The sequence below is a fragment of the Phacochoerus africanus genome, chromosome 6 (assembly GCF_016906955.1).
Source record: "Phacochoerus africanus isolate WHEZ1 chromosome 6, ROS_Pafr_v1, whole genome shotgun sequence".
Taxonomy (NCBI): Eukaryota; Metazoa; Chordata; class Mammalia; order Artiodactyla; family Suidae; genus Phacochoerus; species Phacochoerus africanus.
In genome coordinates, this window is record NC_062549.1 from 35,406,763 (window position 1) to 35,428,698 (window position 21,936).

Here is a 21,936-nt window from a genome sequence, read left to right on the forward strand (position 1 = left end):
TTCAGAGACACCAGAGTAAGTAACACTATTTTTTATTTTGGTTAGCAAAAGGAAAACAAAACAAAACCCTTTATCTTCATGGTTGAAAGTCAACAGATAATACCTTAAATGGATAGATGGAGAAATGGTAGTAATTTATTACTGAGACAGACTGGGGTGGGGGTATAGCTACAAAGGGGAAGAGAGGAACACAGCTGCCTCTGGAGACCAGAAACCAGGGAGCAGGACAGGTCTCAGAAAACCGCTATTTTTTCTTTTTTTTTTTTTTTTTTTTTTTTTACCATTTCTAGGGCCGCACCTGCTGCATATGGAGATTCCCAGGCTAGGGGTCTACTCGGAACTGTAGCCGCCGGCCTACACCACAGCCACAGCAATGCCGGGTTCTTAACTCGCTGAGCAAAGCCAGGGATCGAATCCGAAACCTCATGGTTCCTAGTCGGATTCGTTAACCACGGCACCATGACGGGAACTCCAAAATCACTATTTTTCACAAACCCTGTTAGTATTATTTGACTTTTTTTTTTTTTCCTTTCTAGGGCCACTCCTGAAGCACATGGAAGTTCCCAGGCTAGGGGTCGAATTGGAGCTGCAGCTGCTGGCCTACACCACAGCCGCAGAAATGTGGGATCTGAGTCACATCTGCGACCTACACCACAGCAATGCAGAATCTGAGCCGTGTCTGCAACCTACACCACAGCTCATAGCAATGCCAGATCCTTAACCCACTGAGTGAGGCCAGGGATCAAAACCACACCCTCATGATACCAGTCAGGTTGGTAACCTGCCGAGCCACAGCGGGAACTCTCTTGACATTTTAAACTAAATGCATTGCTTTAATAAAAATACAAAATAGGACTTTCTCCGGTGGCACAATGAGTTAAGAACCCAACTGCAGTGGCTCAGGTCACTGCAGAGGCACAGGTTCCATCCCCAACACAGTGGATTAAAGGATCTGGCATTGCCGCAGCTGCACTGTGGGCCACAGCCGCAGTTCGGATTCAAGCCGTGGCCTGGAAATTTCCATATGTCATGGGTACGGCCATTAAATCAATCAGTCAATAAACCTTAAGAAAATACCAGGAGTTCCCATTGTGGCCCAGTGGAAACGAATCTGACTAGGAACCATGGGGTTGTGTTTGTGTCTGTGCATGTGTGTGTGTGTGTGTGTGTGTGTGTGAGTGCGCGCACGCGCGTGCACGCGAACGCATGAAAGGGTGGGGTTAGAGTGAAGGTGACTAGGTGATGGTGGAGAGGGAAAAATCAGACAAAGAAAGAGCGAGAAGACAGAGCAGTGATAAAAAAGAGATTTGAAACAGACTTCCTGGAAAATATAAATGCTCAAACTTGGCCTGGAGTTGAAAGCCTTAATAGACAAAGAAAGCATAGTAGAAGTTGAAAGTTTAGTCAAGGACCTTCACCAGGCCCAGGCAACCTTCAAGGAACAAATCATTTGACAGTGTTGGAATTCTTACCGAGCACAAGAAGACATGGAAAGGGGCCCAACTTATTCTAACCAGCTAGCGTAATGTGGACATGAAAACACTACAAAAATAGATCGCATCCCCCTACACACCCCTGCCCCGGAAAAAGAGAGACCAGGGGCAGTTATAATGCTAATAATCATGATACTATTTATTCTTTTTTTTCTTCTTTTTTTTTTTTTTTTTGTCTTTTTAGGGCCCCACATGCGGCATATGGAGTTTCCCAGGCTAGGGGTCTAATCGGAGCTACAGCTGCCGGCCTACACCACAGCCACAGCAACTACAGATCCGAGCTGTGTCTGCAACCTACACCACAGCTCATGGCAACACTGGATCCCCAACCCACTGAGCAAGGCCAGGGATCGAACCCCCAACCTCATGGTTCCTAGTCAGATTCGTTTCCCCTGCGACACAACAGGAACTCCCTATTTATGCTTTTATTGAATGTTTACTATGTACCACAGACTGTTCTAAAAGTTACATACCTCACCTCAGTGCTGGGAGGGGAGAATCTGTTACTATTATTTCTGATTTACAGAGCAGAAACCGTGACGCTGAGAGATTAAGTAACATACTCAAGGTCAGCTCACCGGTAAGCACTGTGACTGGAATGAATATAGATATAAAGTCTTCAAAATAATACTGAGGATGGAGTTCCTGTCGTGGCGCGGTGGTTAACGAATCCGACTAGGAACTATGAGGTTGCGGGTTCGATCCCTGGCCTTGCTCAGTGAGTTAAGGATCCGGCATTGCCGTGAGCTGTGGTGTAGGTTACACACGCGACTCGGTTCTGGTGTTGCTGTGGCTCTGCCATAGGCTGGCAGCTACAGCTCCGATTCAACCCCTAGCCTGGGAACCTCCAGAGGCTGCGGGAGCTGCCCAAGAAAATGGCAAAAAGACAAAAAATAATAATAATACGGAGGAACTGAATCTATTATGTTTTTACATCACAACTACACAAAGCTTATCCCAGGAATACAAAACTGTTACAGAAAAAATTAGGAAATTTGTTTATGGATAGTACTACATTAAGAAGAAAAATCCCAATATGAAAATCATTCCTCATAGTCAAGAAAACCACAGTATCATCATGCTTAAAAGTGAGCCATCAGGGAGTTCTCTTGTGGCATAGTGGGTGAAGGATCCAGCATTGTCACTGCAGTGGCTTGAGTCACCGCTGTGGCACAGGTTCGATCCCTGGCCTGGGAACTTCCATATGCCATGGGTGCAGCCAAAAAAAAACAGGTGAGACATTAAAACCATTTCCTTTTACAGAATATCCTCTGCCATCCTACTTTTCAATATCATACTTGACCTCCTAAACAATGTAGTAAAAGAGAACAATCTAAGAAATCTAAGCACGGGAAAAGAGAAAAATATAGACAATATAGAAAAATATATAATATAATCAAATATAAACAATATTTGTAGACAATATAATTGCTGGAAAATTTGAGATTCAGGAAAAGCGGGAGAGGAGATGAATGCATAGATATTAGGCCAGAGGAGTTCAGTTGGGTGGTCAGATATAAAATCATTTAAAACTAAGTGCTCTTCAAAGACTAGATCATATTTGGAGTTCCCGTGATGGCTCAGTGGTTAACAAATCCTACTAGGAACCATGAGGTTGTGGGTTCGATCCCTGGCCTACTCAGTGGGTTAAGGATCCAGCGTTGCCGTGAGCTGTGGCGTAGGTCACAGACGCGGCTCGGATCCCGCGTTACTGTGGTGTAGGCCGGTGGCTACAGCTTCGATTGGACCCCGAGCCTGCGAACCTCCATATGCCAAAGGAGCGGCCCAAGAAATGGCAAAAAGACCAAAAAAAAAAAAAAGACTAGATCATATTTAATGCTGAAATCCTAAGGGCATTAGACCAGGATGTCCACTCTCACACCTATTAGAATTAGCTAACATTGTTCTATAGTGATAGGTTGATATACTGAGAGATGAGAATGCAACCAAAGATATAAAAACTGGGAGAGGTGAATCAACATTAGCACACAGTATGGCTGCATGACTGATATCCAAGAGAATCAGCGAAACAATCATTACCAAGGAAGGAAGGAAAGCTGAACACAACATTTTAAAAGCAATACCTTTCCTACCTAAAAACAGTAAGCTAAGACATATAAAAGACCCCCACTTAAAATAATACCAAAGAGAGAACACACTTTTTTGAGTATACAAACTTTTTAATAAACTTAAGCATAAGATCTGTATGAAGAAAATGTTTTTAATGAGGAATTAAGGAATGTAAAAGAAGATTTAAATAAAGCAAAACACGCTCTGTTCTTAAAGTAGGAAAATGCAGTATTCATACCAACTCTATACCAAAGTTACCCATAAAATTTAATATATTCCTTCCTTTCCTCCCCACCCTCAAATTATGAGTTCTTGAGAACTATAGAAGCTGATTCTAAAGATTTTATTTTTAAAAGATGCAAAAATAACCAGGAGAAATTTTTTTAAAGGGTAATGAAATGGCATAGCATTTTCACATATTACCAAAACATTTTACAAAGATAAATAGGTAGAAAAGTATCTGCTTCTGAAGTATAAATAGGCAGACCAATGGAACAGAATAAACAGCTCAGATAATTCAAAATACACATAGATATCTAATATTGCATAAAGGGATTTTAATTAACTGGGGAAATACTATTATAGTGTGAATAATATTATTCAATAAACAGTATTAGCACAACAGAGTGGCCACCTAGAAAATTAAGACTACTACCTCATTTCTACATCAAATAAATTGCCAGTATATCAAAGCTTTGGAAGAAAATGTGAAATCATAAGTCATAGAATGATAGAATAAAACTTGGGAAAAGTTAGTATCGGGTGTTTGTGACTTCCTAAACAAGGAATCAAAGAAACCATTTAAGAAAACAGATGAATTTGCCTACCGATATTTTTAAAAACCTCTGCAGAGCAAAACCACAACACAGTCAAATGACAACAACAACAGCTCTTAAAATTCACCAAGAGGGGAGAGGGAGAGAGTGGGATAGACTGGGAATTTTGGGTTAATAGATGCAAACTATTGCCTTTGGAATGGATAAGCAATGAGATCCTGCTGTACAGCACTGGGAACTATATTTAGTCACTTACGATGGAGCATGATAATGTGAGAAAAAAGAATGTACACATGTACGTGTGACTGGGTCACCTTGCTGTACAGTAGAAAATTGAGTACACGCTGTAAACCAGCTATAATGGAAAAAAATAAAAATCATTATAAAAAAAATTTCACCAAGAAATGACCAAGAATACCACATGACCCAGCAACTCTCCTTCTTGGTATATATCCAAAAAAGAATTAAAATCAAGATCTTGATGAGATTTCTGCACTCCCATGCTCACTCCAGCACCACTCACAAGAGCCAAGGTATAGAAGCAACCCAAGGGGCCATTGACAGATGAATGGATAAAGAAGGTGCGGTATACAAATAAAGTGGAATATTATTCAGCCTGAAAAAAGGAAATCCTGCCATTTTCGACACCATGGCTGAAGCTGGAGGACATGAGGCTAAGTGAAATAAGCAGGATGCAGAAAGACAAATAATGCCCAGCTCCACTTCTGAGGCACATAAAGTAGTCAGGTTCACACACACAGGAGAGAATTCACTAGTGCTTGCCAGCAGCTGCGGGGACAGCAAAACCAGGAGTTGTTATATAATGGGTTTAAACTTTCAGTTATGCTAGATGAGTAAGTTCTGGAGATCCGCTGTACAACAGGGTGCCTATATGGTTACCACTACAGTATTGTGCGTGTCTAAGATTTATTAAGAAGGTAAATCTCATGTTCAGTGTTCATCACACACACACGGACACAAAGAAACTGGGAGGTGCTGGATGTGAAAAAATTAAAAATTAAAAAAGGAGCATTTATTTTTTCCTCCTAAATTTATAATCATTGTGCAATGAACATACTTTTTAATACTTGTGAATTTTAATCTGGTTTGCATATAAACTCTTTGATTGTACATATTACATACATGCAACTCTTTATGTGTTAATCATACCTCCATAAAACTGTGTTAAAAAAATAAGGCCAATAACAAAGTAGGAAAATAGGCAAAGAACATAGACAGTCCACAGGGTGGTGGAAGACTATAAACGGCTTTGAAATATACCAAAAAATTCAAGAAATGTAAATTTTAAGACTAATTTCATTGATAAGGAATGACGACTGATGAGATCCATTGATAAGGAATAGGCAGAAATGGGCATATTCTAATGTTATTGATTGGAGTAGAAAGTAGCATTTTTTGGAGAACAATAAAAAATTTCATGGGATTTCCCCTCATGGCTCAGCTGTAACAATCCCAACTAGTATCCATGAGGTTGCAGGTTCAATCCCTGGCCTGGCTCAGTGGGTTAAGGATCCAGGGTTGCCGTGAGCTGTGGTACAAGTCCCAGATGCGGCAGGGATCCGGCGTGGCTGTGGCTGTGGCTGTGGCTGTGGTGTAGGCCAGCAGCTACAGCTCCAATTTGATTCCTAGCCAGGGAACTTCCATAGCAGGTATGGCCCTTGAAAAAGGAAAAATAGTTTTTGTCCATGATTTTATAATTTTTTTCTAAATATTTTAATAGCTTCAGAACATTATGTGCTGTGAATTTACTATCATTGACTGACACTTAAGTTATGAGAATTTTGTTGCCGTAGTTCTCACTATTATAAAAATCATACTTTTATACAGGTCCTCAGACCTAAAACCTTTCAAGATTTTAGTTCATTGTCTACAATAAATTTCTATAGGGGTAATTTACTTGGTTAAAATTCACAAGTATTAAAAAAATATGTTTCATTACACAATGATTATAAATTTAGGAAGAAAAAATAAATGCTCCTTTTATAATTTTTTCACATACCATTTTCAATGGAATTTTGACAGTTTGTTGGCTAGCCTTCTAGATGTGTTCCTAGGCATCATATCCCATATGAAATTATATGTATTTGAGAACCTAAAATTTTTTCACAAATTTTATACATATTCTTTTATACAATTGATTTTGATTGTTTCATGTCAGGAGTATTGAATCATCTTTTTAACTGCACAGTATTCCACAGTATGAATATACAGAGTGATTGAAGGACAAATTCATAGAAGTAGAGATTCTGGGTCAAAGGTTTTATATACTGAAATCTTTTTTTTTTTTTTGTCTTTTTAGGACTGCACCCATTGTTTCCTCTGTGCCACAACACGAACTCCAAGGACAAATACTTACAGGTAAAGTTAGGTTGGAAAAAATATATATATATATATGCAATATGACCAGTTACTTAAAAATTTCCCTTCATTGGCATAGTGCTTTACAGATTACACAAGAGAAGGTCATTCTTTATAGCTTACAAATGATGGAATTCCTAATCAAACAATCCTTAAGTTTACAGCAGCAGGAACATTTGAAAAAATAGAAAGTCTAACATGTATCACATGACATCCTAGATAATCAAAGAATGTATTTAAAATAAAGCGATCAACCTTCTACTGGAATTAGCTATTTTTGTTTCCTCTTAATCAGTAGCCAAACTAATTAAGCTGAATTTTCCTTTTCACACCCTCTCTGTTAGATCTGTAAGGACAAAAAAAAAAAAAAAAATTACATATCCAAAAAGTTTAGCATAAGAGGAAGATGAAAAAAGCAGCTGGATAATTCACAGACCAGACAATGTATTCCTGATTAATCCAAGTGGCTCTAATCCACCAACACTTTCAAAATAAATTTCTAATTTTCCTAGATGTTTTAATGTTGTCTCAATTCAGAAAAATACCAAATCACTTCCATAAATTGCCAGTTTCCACAGATGTCACCTTTAACGCCACAAGCAACATACATATGACAGAGGACATAGCTGTTTTAACTGGTAGCTCTAGAGAAGTTTTTTAATATAAATTTTAATTACAAAGCCCTAGAGATGTATCTTTAACTCCATTTTAAATAGCCCTACTATTTAAACAACTAAAGTGCTTCTTAACCACTAACAGACCAAAAAAAAAAAAAAAGTGAATGGATGCAAGCCTGACCAAACCTGAGAAATTAAAAGTATCATCAGATTTTTTCAAATCCAAACAAAGCAGAAAATTGAAAGATTCACAGGATTCTGTTTTATTTTGGACCCGCCTGCCTCCATTCTTCCCACAACTAATTACCTCAAGAATGAAAGCTAAGTGTGGATTTTTTTTTTCTAAATTATGTTTTTTCTAATTATATTGTTGAAGGTTCTCAGATCTTAAACTAGTAGTCTGTCTAATCTTTGTGGTCTCAGTGCTTGGCACGGTGCCCAGCTCTGTGCCTGGCCTGCAGGCACCGATAAATCCTTAAGTGGAAGAGATTTGTGTGGTGACCACTCATTTGTTGTTTGGACATATTCAGCCTGAGCTTAGTCATCACCAGTGGGCTTGCAGAGAAGGGCTCCCTATCCCTTGACGAAGCTCCCTGGCCTTGGATTAGGGAGCTTGAGTGAAGCCCTGGGTCGTTGCTTTCATGGGCCAAGGATGGGAGCTGTGAACGAGGGACCGTTCTCAGACCCAATGACTTGCACTGAGAGAAGAGACCACAGCTGAGCCTTCCCCAGATAAACTCTTTTTACTGACACTGAACTCTCTGGAAAACCCCAGCAAGAGATTTGTGGATATCAAAATACTACATACACACACACACATATGTATATGAATGTGTATGTGTATATATAACAAGAGGTTATGTATATGTATATATATACATGCGTGTATATGTATATAATGAGATTTTTGAGATATCAAAATACTATACACATATGCGTATATAAACATACATATATATAACAAAAATGTACGGTTCTCCTAAGAAAGTACAATTTGAGTAAACGGAAAGGAATGCAATTCAAAACAAGTTCTGATTTCACACTATCAAACTGGCAAAGACTAAAAAGACGACGACGTGCATTGTTTGGAAGGAAGGTGAAATCCTTCTCCCTCAGATACGCTGCTGGTGGGAGTGTTAATAAGGGGCTTTCTGGACAGCAGTTTGCAACGATGAACCAAATAAATGTCTTTAAAAAGAGGATGCCTTTTGATAGGAATGTCTATTCACTAGAATGTATTTCAAGGAAATAACTAAGGTGGGTGTGAAGATTTAGCTATTCAAATATTGACTTTAACAGTTTAAAAAAAAAAAAACACAGGAAAAATTTAAATGTACAACAGGGAACTGGTTAGCTTAATCTGGACGTTTCCATTCGGTATAAAACTATGGGCCATTAAAAATATTGGCCATCATGGAAAGCGCTCTGTGATCAATTTAAAAATAAAGTTCCTATCTCACCCCATATATACAGTCTATTTGCATGTATGGGCATAGAATAAAGTAAAAATATTAGATGTCAAAGTGTTGGCAGTGTTACTACTAAGCTCCTTGAGGGGTAGTTTTGAGAATAACTGTATTCTCTGATGCTTTTACAATTATGTCTGAATTAATTAGCCTTTAAAGGGCTCTTTAAGTTATCTTTAAAATAAGACAAAAATAAAGGGGAAAAAATGTAATGAATTGAGTCCATAAAGGTTGATCCCAAACATCCACCTTTGAAAGCAATGAATATTCTCACACGTAAGAACGATATATCTGTCATCAACACTTTTTAAGTTCGGAACATTTTTTAAATCATGAAATTAAATGAAAACCAAGAACTGGAGAAAATTACAGCCGGCATTTTGACTTTTGTTCATAACTGCAGGTATGTTAAAAGCACTCACGAATCAATAATAAAAATATCACCATACCAATTCCAAAAGACAAACGAGTGAAAAATAAGAACAGATCCCTGCTATCTCATACGGTGCCTTTGTACAGATGTTGGAAGGTGCCCTTTTCCCTGGGCAGAGGCCAGAAGGAAGATTAGCTGGATCTCAGCCCCAGGGTCCCCTCATCCAGGACACAACACAGCTGTATGTACCAGCCAAGGCAAGAGCTTCAGTAAAAAAAGAAATATAAATGACCAATAAACATCTCTGAAAATGTTTAACTTCATTATGTATCAGATTGCCAATTAAAAGAAAAATACTTTTTTTTTTTTTTGCCTTTCAAATTGACAAAAAAGTATACTTCTTCTATACGGGTGACAGGTGTGAGAAAAACACTTTCAAACACGGTTAGGAGAAAACAAATGTTTGCGATCTTTCTGGAAGTCATTTTCAAAGTATGAATCAAGAACCTGCAAATATTTATATTTTCTTCTGTACTTCTTTTTTTTTTTTTTTTGTCTTTTTTGCTGTTTCTTTGGGCCACTCCCGTGGCATATGGAGGTTCCCAGGCTAGGGGTCCAATCGGAGCTGTAGCCGCCAGCCTACGCCACAGACACAGCAACACGGGATCAGAGCCGTGTCTACGACCTACACCACAGCTCACGGCAACGCCGGATCCTTAACCCACTGAGCAAGGGCAACCTCATGGTTCCTAGTCGGATTCGTTAACCACTGCGCCACGACGGGAACTCCCTCTTCTGTACTTCTAGAAACCTATTCTAAAGTAATAACGAGACAAAGATTTGTGTATAAGCATGATTTGTAACAACGACAAAGAAGAACCACCTAAATATAAAAAAATAAGAAATGTAGATTTCACCTTTGAATGCTATACAGAAGAATACTGAAGAGGCCAGTAAAATGCCAGTAACATTACATTAAGTAGAATATGCAAATGGCATGATGATGGAAAAAGGGGAGATATCATTTGTTTTGTATTCTGTTGTGTAACAACAGTCATGTGCATGCATATGTTAGATACTGTACTCAATATATGAAGGGTTAGGGTCCTGGAATTATGAGTATTTTCTCTTCTATAAACCTTTCTCTAGTCCCCAATTTTCCTTCAGGAGCCTGTATCATCTTCATAATCAGAAAAAAGCCTCCCCAAGAAAAACTGCTTAAAAAAACAAACACACACAAATGCAAAACTATGCCATAAAATAATTATAGTACAAGTCAGCCTGTGCCATAGCATTAAAAGCAGTAAGGTAGGTCATTCAGAAGTGCTTCAAAACAGTGATTTATAAAATAACCCATCAATGAAGCTCAGCAGCAACAAACCCGACTAGTATCCATGAGGAGGCAGGTTCGATCCCTGGCCCCGCTCAGTGGGTTAAGGATCTGGCATTGCTGTGGCGTAGGGCAGCAGCTGCAGCTCCGATTCAGCCCCTAACTTGGCAACTTCCCTATGCCACAGGTGTGGCCCTAAAAAGCAAAAAATTAAAATAAAAATAAAATACCCCATCAAATATTAAGTATAATAAAAATACCAGAATCATAAACATGTTTTCAATTCCTTCCATATTCCAAGGATATTGGGTACAACAACAACAAAATCTGGTTAGTCCTGAAAGCTCAGAATAGCATGTTCAATTCGTTCACCTGGCCAAGCGTGGGTTAGGCTGCAATAGAAAAACTCCCAACGTGTAAGTAATTAAACCTGTCCTGGGTATTGACCATATAGGTATTCCATTGTTTAAAAAGGATCAGGAAGCCGGAAAAAAAAGCATGTGGGTCTTTGCAATGAGGAAAAGAGAAGAGAGAGAGCTAGCTACAGCTGCAAGTCAGTGCAACTTCAGGAGACCAGACCTGATCAACCAACTGTGCCCCAAGATACATAGGCAAATTCAAAAAGCAAATTTGTGGTTTTGTGTGGCTGAACATAACAAACCACATCTTTTGGCCTATTTCCTAAAATTGAAGATAAACACAGGATCAAGAGACAAACCATAACGCTCCCTTACCTCCCTCCCATAAAATCCTGTAAGGATTTATTTAGACTCAGAACAACTAAAAAGATAACCATTTTTGAAAGTGTAAGGTACAGTACTTGAGATCTGGTGAATTTCTGCACAATGAGAAGAGGAGGGGGAACCAGGTAGGCATGGAAAACAAGGGGACAGCTGCAAATTTCCCTTTGAATCCACCACCAAAAAGTACACCCGCGGAGTTCCTGTTTCACCAACTCTGTTGATTCCCATGGCCTACGGTTGCTTTGGTTTTGTTCACATTAGGCAAAGCTCATTTCTATTTTTTTAAAAAACCACCCTCCCCGAATTTTTTTTTTTTTTCCTAACATATTTTTGGCAACTTGAGTGATTCTGTGAGGCCACTTTCTCCCTGAAGTTCACATCGTGTACTTTTTGTTCCCTGCTGTTGATGCTCCTAGGATATGTTGAAAAGCAAGTAACTTCACATTTGCGACAAAGCCTCCATTAAAGACGCCTGCAGGAAATCCAGTGATGCAATCTCATACAGGTTAACTAACAGAGTGCAGCTCGCGGCTGGCATGATCTATGCACCAGCTTGTGGAAGCAGGTAGATGAGTCACCAGCGCAACCCTCCAGGGAAAAGCAAGTCCACGTTGCAGAAAAAAATAAATTGTTGTTAAAAACAAATCAATAAAAACTCAACCTGGCTTAGAACTACTTTTTGGTTTTGATGGAAGTCATCTTCCGGGCGCTCCCTGTTGCTCCAAACGATCAAATACAACTGGACCTACCACCCAGGCTCTCCCAGGAACACTCGGGTGGGTTGAGGTGGCAGGAGAGGCAGCCCCGCCTACGGAGAATTTTCTCCAGGGAAACTGCGCAGGCGCAAGCGGCTCACTTAGTGGCAGCAAAGGTTTCTTGTCCTCTTGGTTACCGCCCTCCTGCCCCCACCCCCATGGCTGCGAGTTATACAAAGGGTGGAAACTCCCACACCTACTTGAGCTCTTTTGAAAAGCAGCTGGACTTGATGATTGGGCAAATCCAAAAAGACAGGGTGGTTGAGACACTAACCCAAAAGAGTATAGGTGAGCGAGGCATAGTGCAGAGGGCACACGTGGCAAGCCAGTCGCCAGCCCTGAGGAACAGGGTGGGCTGGCCTGGATCGGGAGGAGGGAGGGAGCAGATCCATTCTACCTAGAAAAACAAGCAGGAGGGCTTCTCCATTTAGGGAAGGTGTGTTTTATTTTTAAATGTATTCCTGGCCAAATGACTTAGCGAAGCTCAAATAAGAGACAAGCGTCTATAATTTCTCCAGGCAGCGAGCCAATCACAGTTAACCTATTGTGCTTGTATTATTATAGTTTATTCTTTATTTTCTATGCCTGTAAACATTCTAATACACCATGAACATTTTTTCCTATTAAATACTTTTCCAAAATACAATTTATAAGGTTTGCCTAGTATTTCATCATCCCACTGAACTGATTTACTAAATCAGTCCTCTGTAGTTGGGCACTTAAATCTGCCCTGATATTTTACATTAAAAGATATTCCTACTGTTAGTATCCCTGACTACTTCCTTAAGTTAAAGCCGTAAAACTGGAAGGCAGGTGTCAAAAGTAGGCCCATTTCCACCGGGCCAAACTGTCCTCCAGAAAGTTTATGATAATTTATAAGCCTCCTAAAAATGCATTTTACCCAAACCTAGTCTTGTTAATCTTGGCCAGTTTGACAGGAAACTTGGAGCTTTCCTGTTCTATAATCTGTATTTCTTGGATTATTAATAAACTAAATATTATTTCACATGTCGGTTAACCACTTGTGTAGCTTTTATGAACTGTCTGTTCATGTTTGTGGACCATATTTCTATTGAGACCTCTGTCCTTTTTAAAAACGTTTTCAAAACTGTGTAAGATACTGGGGGAGTGGGTTGGTTTTCAATGGGGTATTTTTTTGTTTGTTTTATTTTGTTTTGGGGAAGATACAGTTTTAAGAGTAGCCACCAAGATGTCAAAGCAGCTAAAAATCATCGTCTGCACAGGACGCATAAATATACTTAAAGGGTCTTGTAACCTATCAAAAGTCCTCCCCTTGGAGAAGCTTCCAGGGGCTACAGTCCATCTTGTCCTGCTACCACTATTGGCTTCAGAGAAAAATGGACTTCAGAGACTTTTAAATCTTTAAACACAATAGAATACCCGAGACGATTTTATTCCTGACCTAAAAGAATAGTCGTTTGTGTGCCCTGAAGTGAAATAATATATTGCCTTATAATCGAGGTGAAACTGCAGGTGCCATTCTTATCCGTATATTTCTGAACACTTATTAAGCCACTGGCTAGGCAATACTGGTTTACAATGGGTGTCCCTGAATTATGTTTTCTTAAGAGGAGAAGAATGGGAAAGCAGGGGAGAAGGGGGAGATGCAAAAGGAAGAAGGAAGGAGGAAGAGGGGGAGGGCGAGGAGGGGGGGAAGGAGGGGGGGAGAAGAGGAACAAGAAGTCCCACTTTCTGACGTTTTCAGCTCATGAAATTTTATTTGTTGTTCATCCATTGCCTCACTCTCACTCCACAAGCCTGGGCTCTCTCTGGGAAGAGTTCTTAGAGTACCTGCCAGCCCTTTTTATCTGATTTTCCTGTACCTTTATCACCCAGCTCAGTGAAGCTGTGCGGGGCTCCACTAGGTAAAATCATTGATATCACTTCCTAGCTGCCCTTCTGAATTCCAGGAGGCCCTCTGAATTCCTCCCACCTGCGAGAAATCTGTTTGTCATCTTCAACTACCTTTTATTTTGCTAAAATAAAATGATTTTAAAAAAGGCAAAAAGACAAAAAAAATAAATAAATAAAATAAAATGATTTGAGGGGGCAGGGGAGCAGAAGCAGGTCTCACTGTGCCTGGACCCTCCTATCTCGTAACCTTCACGGTGAGCAGCCACCAGCCCAGGCCCCTCTGGAGGGAGAAAATGAGACTCAAGCAGAATGTTGGAGCAGGTGATTATCCTCAGAGATCATGTAGTTCGACCTCATTGTACAGGTGAAAAGTAATGAAAAAAGAACCCTCTGATCTTATGCTAATTATCTTATTGGCAGTACAGGAAAGAGGCAAAAGCTACTTGTGTTCCTTGCTGCTTTGAAAAGTTAGATCCAAGAAGTACAGAAGGCAGTTATTTTCTGAGGCTCACTGAACTGAGAACTTCAACCCGTGATTTGGGGTGAGTGTGGGAAGTCCATTCTAACTCAGAATAATGCTGTTGGAATCTTAACATCTCATATATTCATGTTCATATTCCAAGAAGCGAATAGGCAATGCCTCTCCTGTTCCCAATCTCCCTATCAAAAAAAAAAAAAAGTATTTTTAAATAATCAAAACTTCAGATTTTCAAATCCTACCTCAGGCAGAGGCCGATATGCAACACACAAGAAAGAATACAAGGCACTTTTTTCCTCAAACCAAACTTTTAGCTCCAAATCCTACACTCAGTTCCTCACAGACCCTATATGATCTCTAAGGCTGATCCTAGATCAAGGAGTCAAGGCATCAAGTTAAATTCAGAATCAATTCCCCAGGAAGACCAATAGCACATGTCCTTCTCCCCTGGCCCCTAGCTCTGCAGGCTGAGCAGGGCAGCTCACCCGCTGCTGAGAGAATGCTGGCAACTCAACAGTAGCTAAAGCGTCGTTTCTTCCTACTCCGTTCTTCCTCCCTTCATTCTCCTCCCCCTTCACTTAAACCTATTCCCCTTTTCTAAGGTTCTGATCTCAATTCAGGAGCCTTAAATAAATAAATAAGTAAAATAAAGACTTTGGCCCCGGGCGGTTAGTTATAGGCGTACACTTAGCATTCCGGACGAAAGGCACCAAATTAAAAAGAAGTAACAAGCAAATCTCGCTTTCCTTTTCTGCTCTGGAGGGCGTCTGCATTCACACTTGTTTAGGAAGCATTTCCTTGGGAGTAAATGTAAAGTCGGATCACAAACTTTGCTCCCCACAAAGTTCACTGCCCTGTTCATTGCAAGTAAAATAAGGCTCTTCATCACCACGGGCAGCAATAGCTTTCCACTGAATGCCCATTCAAATGCGTGGTCAATCTCCAAAACCCCGACAGATTGTCAAAAGGTTCACTGAAGTCCCCTGGAAGGTACCAGCTGTTTTAGCACTTTCCATAGCCCTCTAAAAATGAGTACTTGGTGGGTATTTTGTATACCAAATTAAAATGTGCTGTTGTTAAAGATAATAATACTTGCATCTTGCTGCTTACCCAAACACATCAAGCTAAAACACTTCTCTTCCCGATATAAATGGGGATGGAAGTTGCGGGTAGATTTCTCAAGAGGTGCTTTCTGGCTTCTGACCCATTTACCCCATTATAGTCCAGTCCTTTTTACCATAAACCATTAAAAGACCTACAGCATAAAATGTCACTTTCTAGTGATGGATGGATGAACGAATAGATAAATAAAACAGAACCAAGGAGCCATGACTTCTCTAATGGATGGAAATACCTAGAGCAGGTGGAGGGTAGAGAGATTCTGATTGTTGGATGCCTAACTTTGAAGACTTGAGAAGCTGCCTGAGGGACTCCCAGGTGTATGCTGTCGTTACTAAGCAACCCACTCATCCTCCTGCGCCAAAGCAGAAATTCCTATTCAGCCTGTTGCTGCTCGCTAAGGAATTTTTCCTGGACAAGTGTGCCAAACCAATCACTACCCTACTTCGGCTTAGACCTTGTTTTTTGTTTTGTTTTGTTTTGTTTCAATTGAGCAGGAATCCTTGAATACGTTTTGAAAAGGAAGAGAGTCCGCACCCCAAAATGAACGTGAGGCATCGTGAGTGAGGACTCTAATTTAGGACAAGACTTGCCTTATACTAAGAACTGAAAAGTAAACATGTTCCACGGTTAAACTCAGTTGACTTGAATTAGGTGAGGTGGCATCATCTGCTGCCATCATCTTAACTCTTGGCTCAGGTTAACAAGAATGGGCAGCTAATGCTGCAAATGCTAAGGGAACACAGCAAAGTTCATGGACTCAATTATACCTAAATCTCTCTGCACAGAAGATGTGCCCCGGTGTGCATTCCTGCCAAGTAATATGGGGGGGAGGGGGGAAGTGGCATCAGGAGACAGACCCAGGAGGGAAGGAAGGGGAAAAAATACATTGTTTCAAACTAAGGATGAAGTAAGAGAGAAGAAAAACAGTATTTAACCAAATTGTTTCTTTTTTTACCTGAAATGCATGCCTAGTTGTGTCAAAGTCTCAGAGGGGAACAAAAGCTTTTGCCTAAGTTACCTAAGACTTTAAAAAAAACTAGACTTAATAACCTAACATCAGCTTTAAAAAAAACTAGACTTAATAACCTAACATCAGTTCCCGTTGTGGCTCAGAGAGTTAAGAACCCGAGGATGAGGGTTTGATCCCTAGCTTTGCTTGGTGGGTTAAAAGATCCAATATTGCCACAAACGGTGGTGTAGGTCACAGACACGGCTTGGACCTGGCGTGGCTGTGGCATAGGCCAGCAGCTGCAGCTTCCATTCAACCCCTAGCCTGGGAACTTCCATATGCCACAGGTGCGGCCCTAAAAAAAACAAAACAAAAAACCTAACATCAAAATAATAATCTTGTTTCAATTATCTATAGATTTCCCACAAATAGTTCCTGGAGTTCTTGGGTGGTGGTACTCATGTTTCTATGTATGTTTGACTTACTTGGCTCTATGTCTAAATTCTCCTTTTGACCTTGGCAGAGTGCTGCAGATATAGATACTGTTAGATATAGCTTTTTACCACTGCTCCAGCACTTAGTTTTAATCCTCCTTAAATCAAATGGCACTGGGTCCAACTGAGTGGCATGGTCTCAGTAGTTAGTTTAAAACAGGAATTAATTCTAGACCAACAGAAAGCCTGGGACCATCTCATCAGAGTAATACTAAAGCTACCAATAGTCCTAGAAATGAAACTGCAACCACCGCCCCCTTAGATATATTCACCAAGGACCAAGATCCGATCATATACATCAGAATTCATTATCTTTGACTCTCTGCTACAAAATCGATTCTAAATTCAATTAAATAACTGTGCTCAGGAGTTCCCGTCGTGGCTCAGTGGTTAACGAATCCAACTAGGAACCATGAGGTTGCAGGTTTGATCCCTGGCCTTGCTCAGTGGCTTAAGGATCCGGCATTGTGATGAGCTGTGGTGTAGGTTGCAGACAAGGCTCAGATCCCAAGTTGCTGTGGCTGTGGTGGAGGCCGGCAGCTATGGCTCCAATTTGACCCCTAGCCTGGAAACCTCCATATGCCGTGAGAACGGCCCAGGAAATGGCAAAAAGACAAAAAAAAAACAAAAAAAAAAACTGTGCTCAGAAAAATGAACACTACTTTTATGTTCTAATGTGAAGCTATGGAAGGACAAGATTGGCCTTCGAGCTTTAACCTAGCTCCCTAGCGAGTGGGGATCCAGCCTAAAATATGAGCTTGACCTTTTAGCTCTTGGGACTGGCAGAGGCCCACATGGGTGCCATCCTTCCAAATCAGGTGTTTAGTAACTCCAGAAATACATGACCTGTCAAAAGGATCCTGCTCTTCCAGAAGGGACAATTCAGCAAAACAGTGAAATTAACTGACATTGAGAGAAGACCTGGGAATTCTTAAAACCAAGTTAAACTGGTTATCAGATCCTGCTCATCCAGAAGTAGCATAATGATTGTAAAAGAAAGCCCACGGGCTTCATTTCACTTACATGCTGGATAAACACCCGAGACGTTGCATATAAATTGAATTTATTATGTAAGGTAAGATTAAGGACTTACTTAAAGCATTATTTTGCTTAGGAATCCAATGTAGACGATGCCCTGGCCTCTCTCAAGAGAAACTAATTCCACAGCTCTGGGGTGGGGCCCAGGGATCAGTAGTTGCACCAAGTGCCTCTGGCGGTATTTTTGTAATCAGATGGGTTTGGGTAGCACTGATTTAAAGAATTCCTATGGAGATTCCTATTACTAAACACATACATATTATCTTCAACTTTTAAAAAAAATAAGAAATCCAGATTTTCATTCTAGCATGTTCAGGTAGGTTAGCTTTGCGTGTATATTAGTTTATTTCATTGAAAATGCAAAACCAACCCAAGCACACTGTTTCCAGTGTCTGTTTTCTGGTGGCTATCCATTTGGTGAAACTGAATGAGGGCAAGAGAAAAGAAGGGCAAGCCTTATTTTGCTGGAGGCTAATCTAAAAGGTTGAGATAGAACCAAAGAAGAAGAGGGACCAAGTACACAAGGTATTTGCTCTGAAACGCCCACCTCTCTAAACTTAACTTAATCTAATTCCCAGGGATCATCTAATATGTGTACATTTTTTCATCTCTAAGAAGTGTGCAAGATTTAATCCATTGTTTAGAAGAGAACACTAGACTCTAGCCGTTAAACTGGTGATATTTGGGGAAAGAGACAAGATTGACGCTATCGGCCAATTCTTTATTTACCCCACTCTTGACAGCCAGGACCATTTACAAGTATAATGTCTTGTTTTCAATGTACAAATGTCTGGACTGTTGGTAAAGAATTGATTATATTAGTTTACTTAATGGGACCACTGTGTCTCTGCCTCTCTGATCCATCCACCCACACTGGGCACCTTTGCACTTGCTCTTCCATGTACCTGTAACACTCTTATCCCATGTATCTCCAGTGCATGATCCCTCACTTCAGGTTTCTGCACAAAGGTCATCTCAGAGAGGCCATCTCTGACCATCTTATATAAAATAATTCCTCATTTTTCTCAATCCCTTTAGCCTGCTTTGTTTTCCTTCATTTATCACCGTCTAACTTGTTATGTATTTACTTCTTTGTTAATTTACTGTTTCCTCGCACTACAGTGGTAGCATTATGATGGCAGGGAGTTTGTTCTATGTGCTAATGAATCTCAATACCAGGATCAATGCCCAGTAAATAATGGCACTCACGATATGGTCATTGAATAAGAGAGTATTTTTGGTGCTTTGAAGATGATATGATGAACTCAATATTGGTGATTTAAAAGATATTCTAAAGAGCAGAAAATTTATTTAAATGCTTCATCTTATTACTTGAAAGCCTTTCCACCTGAGGTATCTAACTCTGGACATTTTCCTTTTTAAGATAGTGGCTGGACTCCTTAAGATATATCACACAGAATGACTAAAGGCAATTGTCCTAAGGCAAACATGTGGTGGGTCAAGAGAAGAGGGATTACTGTAATGTCTGTTCATGTCTCATCTTCCACTAGAGTGTAAGCCCCTTGGGGACATGGCCATCTTAGACATCTTTTTATTCTATTATACCTATCTGAACATGGTGCAAATGGCAGGTCGTCCAAAAACATGTGTAGGTATGAAAAACACCTGTGGGCTTCCAATAAATCATCTACATTCTGAATATTTTGGCAGTTAAAATAAGAGTTTCTAAATCCATCATTGTGCTGCTAGAATACACATGCTTGTTGACAAAGATCATAAATCTTCATAAAATGTTAGAAAGGGGGAGTAGAAAAATTTTAAATATGTACGAACTGTCCTAAAAATACTTTGTTTTAAATAGTGATAGCATCAACATGGCAGGACATAAAAAGCAGATAGTTTCAATCCGAAAAGTTCACAACCACAAAAAACGATGATGCTACTTCGGCCCAGACTTGCTAACTGGAATTATCTTCGTATGCAATCCAAAAGCTACCTACACTTTAATGGGTTTACAGAAAAAAAAAAAAAAAAAATCCCATGTGTATTCTTTTACGTTCGTTCCAGAAAATACAGAGAAAATACAGAGAGGCCTCCTACGTGGATTTACCATCGAGCTTCAGGAACCCCGTTTGCTCTGGCAGGAAGCCCCAGAAACAGGCTCACGTGTTCTTTTCCTTAGAGCCCTCAACCCTACTTCCACCTAACATGCACAATTGCAAAAGCTTCAAGTTCATGAAACACGGACTCACCCCTGCCAGGCCTCCATTGGAATGCTGACATTAAGAAAACTAGACCAGGATTTGCAAAAATGATCCAGAAAACACTCATTTCAAGCATTTCTCAATAGTCTAAGCAAAGAGAGGGGTCTTTGGGGTATTTGGTCTCTTTGGGATATTGATGGTATTTCTGTTCCCTGGATACAAAATGAATTGTTGGAAACCATAACTAGACAAAAGCTACTTTCATTCAGTGTAACTATACATAACCCCAGATAGTTATTGCTCACCTTCAGTATCATCTTAGTTTCAAGTGTACAACATAGTGATTCGATGTCTATTTACAGTCCGAAACGATCTGCACAATAAATCTAGTTACATCCATCACCAAAGTGAACACAATAGTGTTGACTAGGAGAACCTATTTTCAATAGTCTTTATCCGTTCTAGGTGTAACTGATTAAAATAAAAACCTAACCATTTGCATTCCGAACTCCTTTGAGTTCTGCTGTATCACAAAACGAAGTGTGCAACCAAATGGTAATTGTGTGATTTAACCTAGGAATTAGAGTAAGTCTTAGCCAACATTCACCAGATTTGCAACCATTTTTGACATGAAGCTCGAAACAAACCACAAAACCCTGTTGCCATCTCGGCCTTTGGCTACTGAAGTTTTTAAGCTCGAGTAGGGAATTCTGGAAGGCTACAAGGAGAACTTGGGTTGGGAATGGGGGTAGGCTCAAAGATTCACACACTTCCCCAGCCCTACCCCTACTCCGGCCCTCTTCGCGTCTTTGTAACACTAGTTCGTCCCCTCCGCTGTGTAGCTGGCAGTTAGCTTTTCGTTAGTGGGTAAAGTACTATCTCGTAGGTTTTCATTTTCAAGTATGACAGCCCGTGTTGTTAGCTCTGCCCACCCGCGGCTTAACTTTGAGGATCGTCTCCTCCATCCCTGGACAGGTCCGCAGGGCATGCCCGCTGTCCCCTCAGGGTCCCTCAATCTGCGACGTGTCCCAGGCCACTTCTCCAGGAGAGGCACCCGTCTCTTGCCCCGCGGAGACGCCCTGAGTAAGGTGTCCCTGGAGTGGCCACACTGCCGGGGCAAAGCTACCCGGGAAAGCAGAAAGGTGGACCCGGCGCACTTCCAGTAGGACGCAGCCCGTTCCCAGCCCGGGACGCGCCCGACAGGAGGGGGAAGGGAGTGTCGCCACCGAATCCCAGGAAAGGCCAAGGGACCCACCTCCCGCTCCCCTTCGCTCCCGCCCTCGGCCCCACCTCCCCCTGCCTGCACAAAGCCGGCCCGGAGGCGGGGGACAGGCCTGCAGGGAGGCCTCCTGGACGAGACTGGACCCGGGCCCGGCGCCCCGCGGCTCAGGCCGCCGAGCTCCGGGGCGTCTAGGGATCCTGTCCGGGATGCGACGGGCGCGCCCCCCAGCTAGCCCTTCGAGGGGCGGGAATCAGGGCTGGGCCCCTCGCCTTTCCAGGCGAAAGAACCCCGGGGAGGCCCAGCGCACCCGCTCCGTCCCGCTAGCCACGCCCGAGGTGGCGGCCTCCAGCGCGGGGCGCCTGGGCCGGGAGGGCCGCAGAGGGCGCGGGGCTCCCGGGGCCGCGTCAAGGCCGTCCGGGCAGAGGTGACTCAATAAGTCACCGGCGCCCCTTCGCGCCTTACCAAGGCGCCAACCCTAACCTCGGCTCAATCACCCCTCTTTTCCGAAAGGGCCTGTCCCCCCGCACCTGCTTAAGGTGGCCAAACAATGCGGGGACAGGCGGGAAGGGGCGAGGGGGCGGGGAAGCCGGG

General features: G+C 41.4%; 1 protein-coding gene across 3 annotated transcripts in view; it reads right to left on the minus strand.

The window, feature by feature from the left end:
• Positions 1 to 21,936, minus strand: part of GRHL2 (grainyhead like transcription factor 2) — a 190,753-nt gene that overhangs the window by 167,814 nt on the left and 1,003 nt on the right. The gene's annotated exons all lie outside the window — the stretch shown is intronic.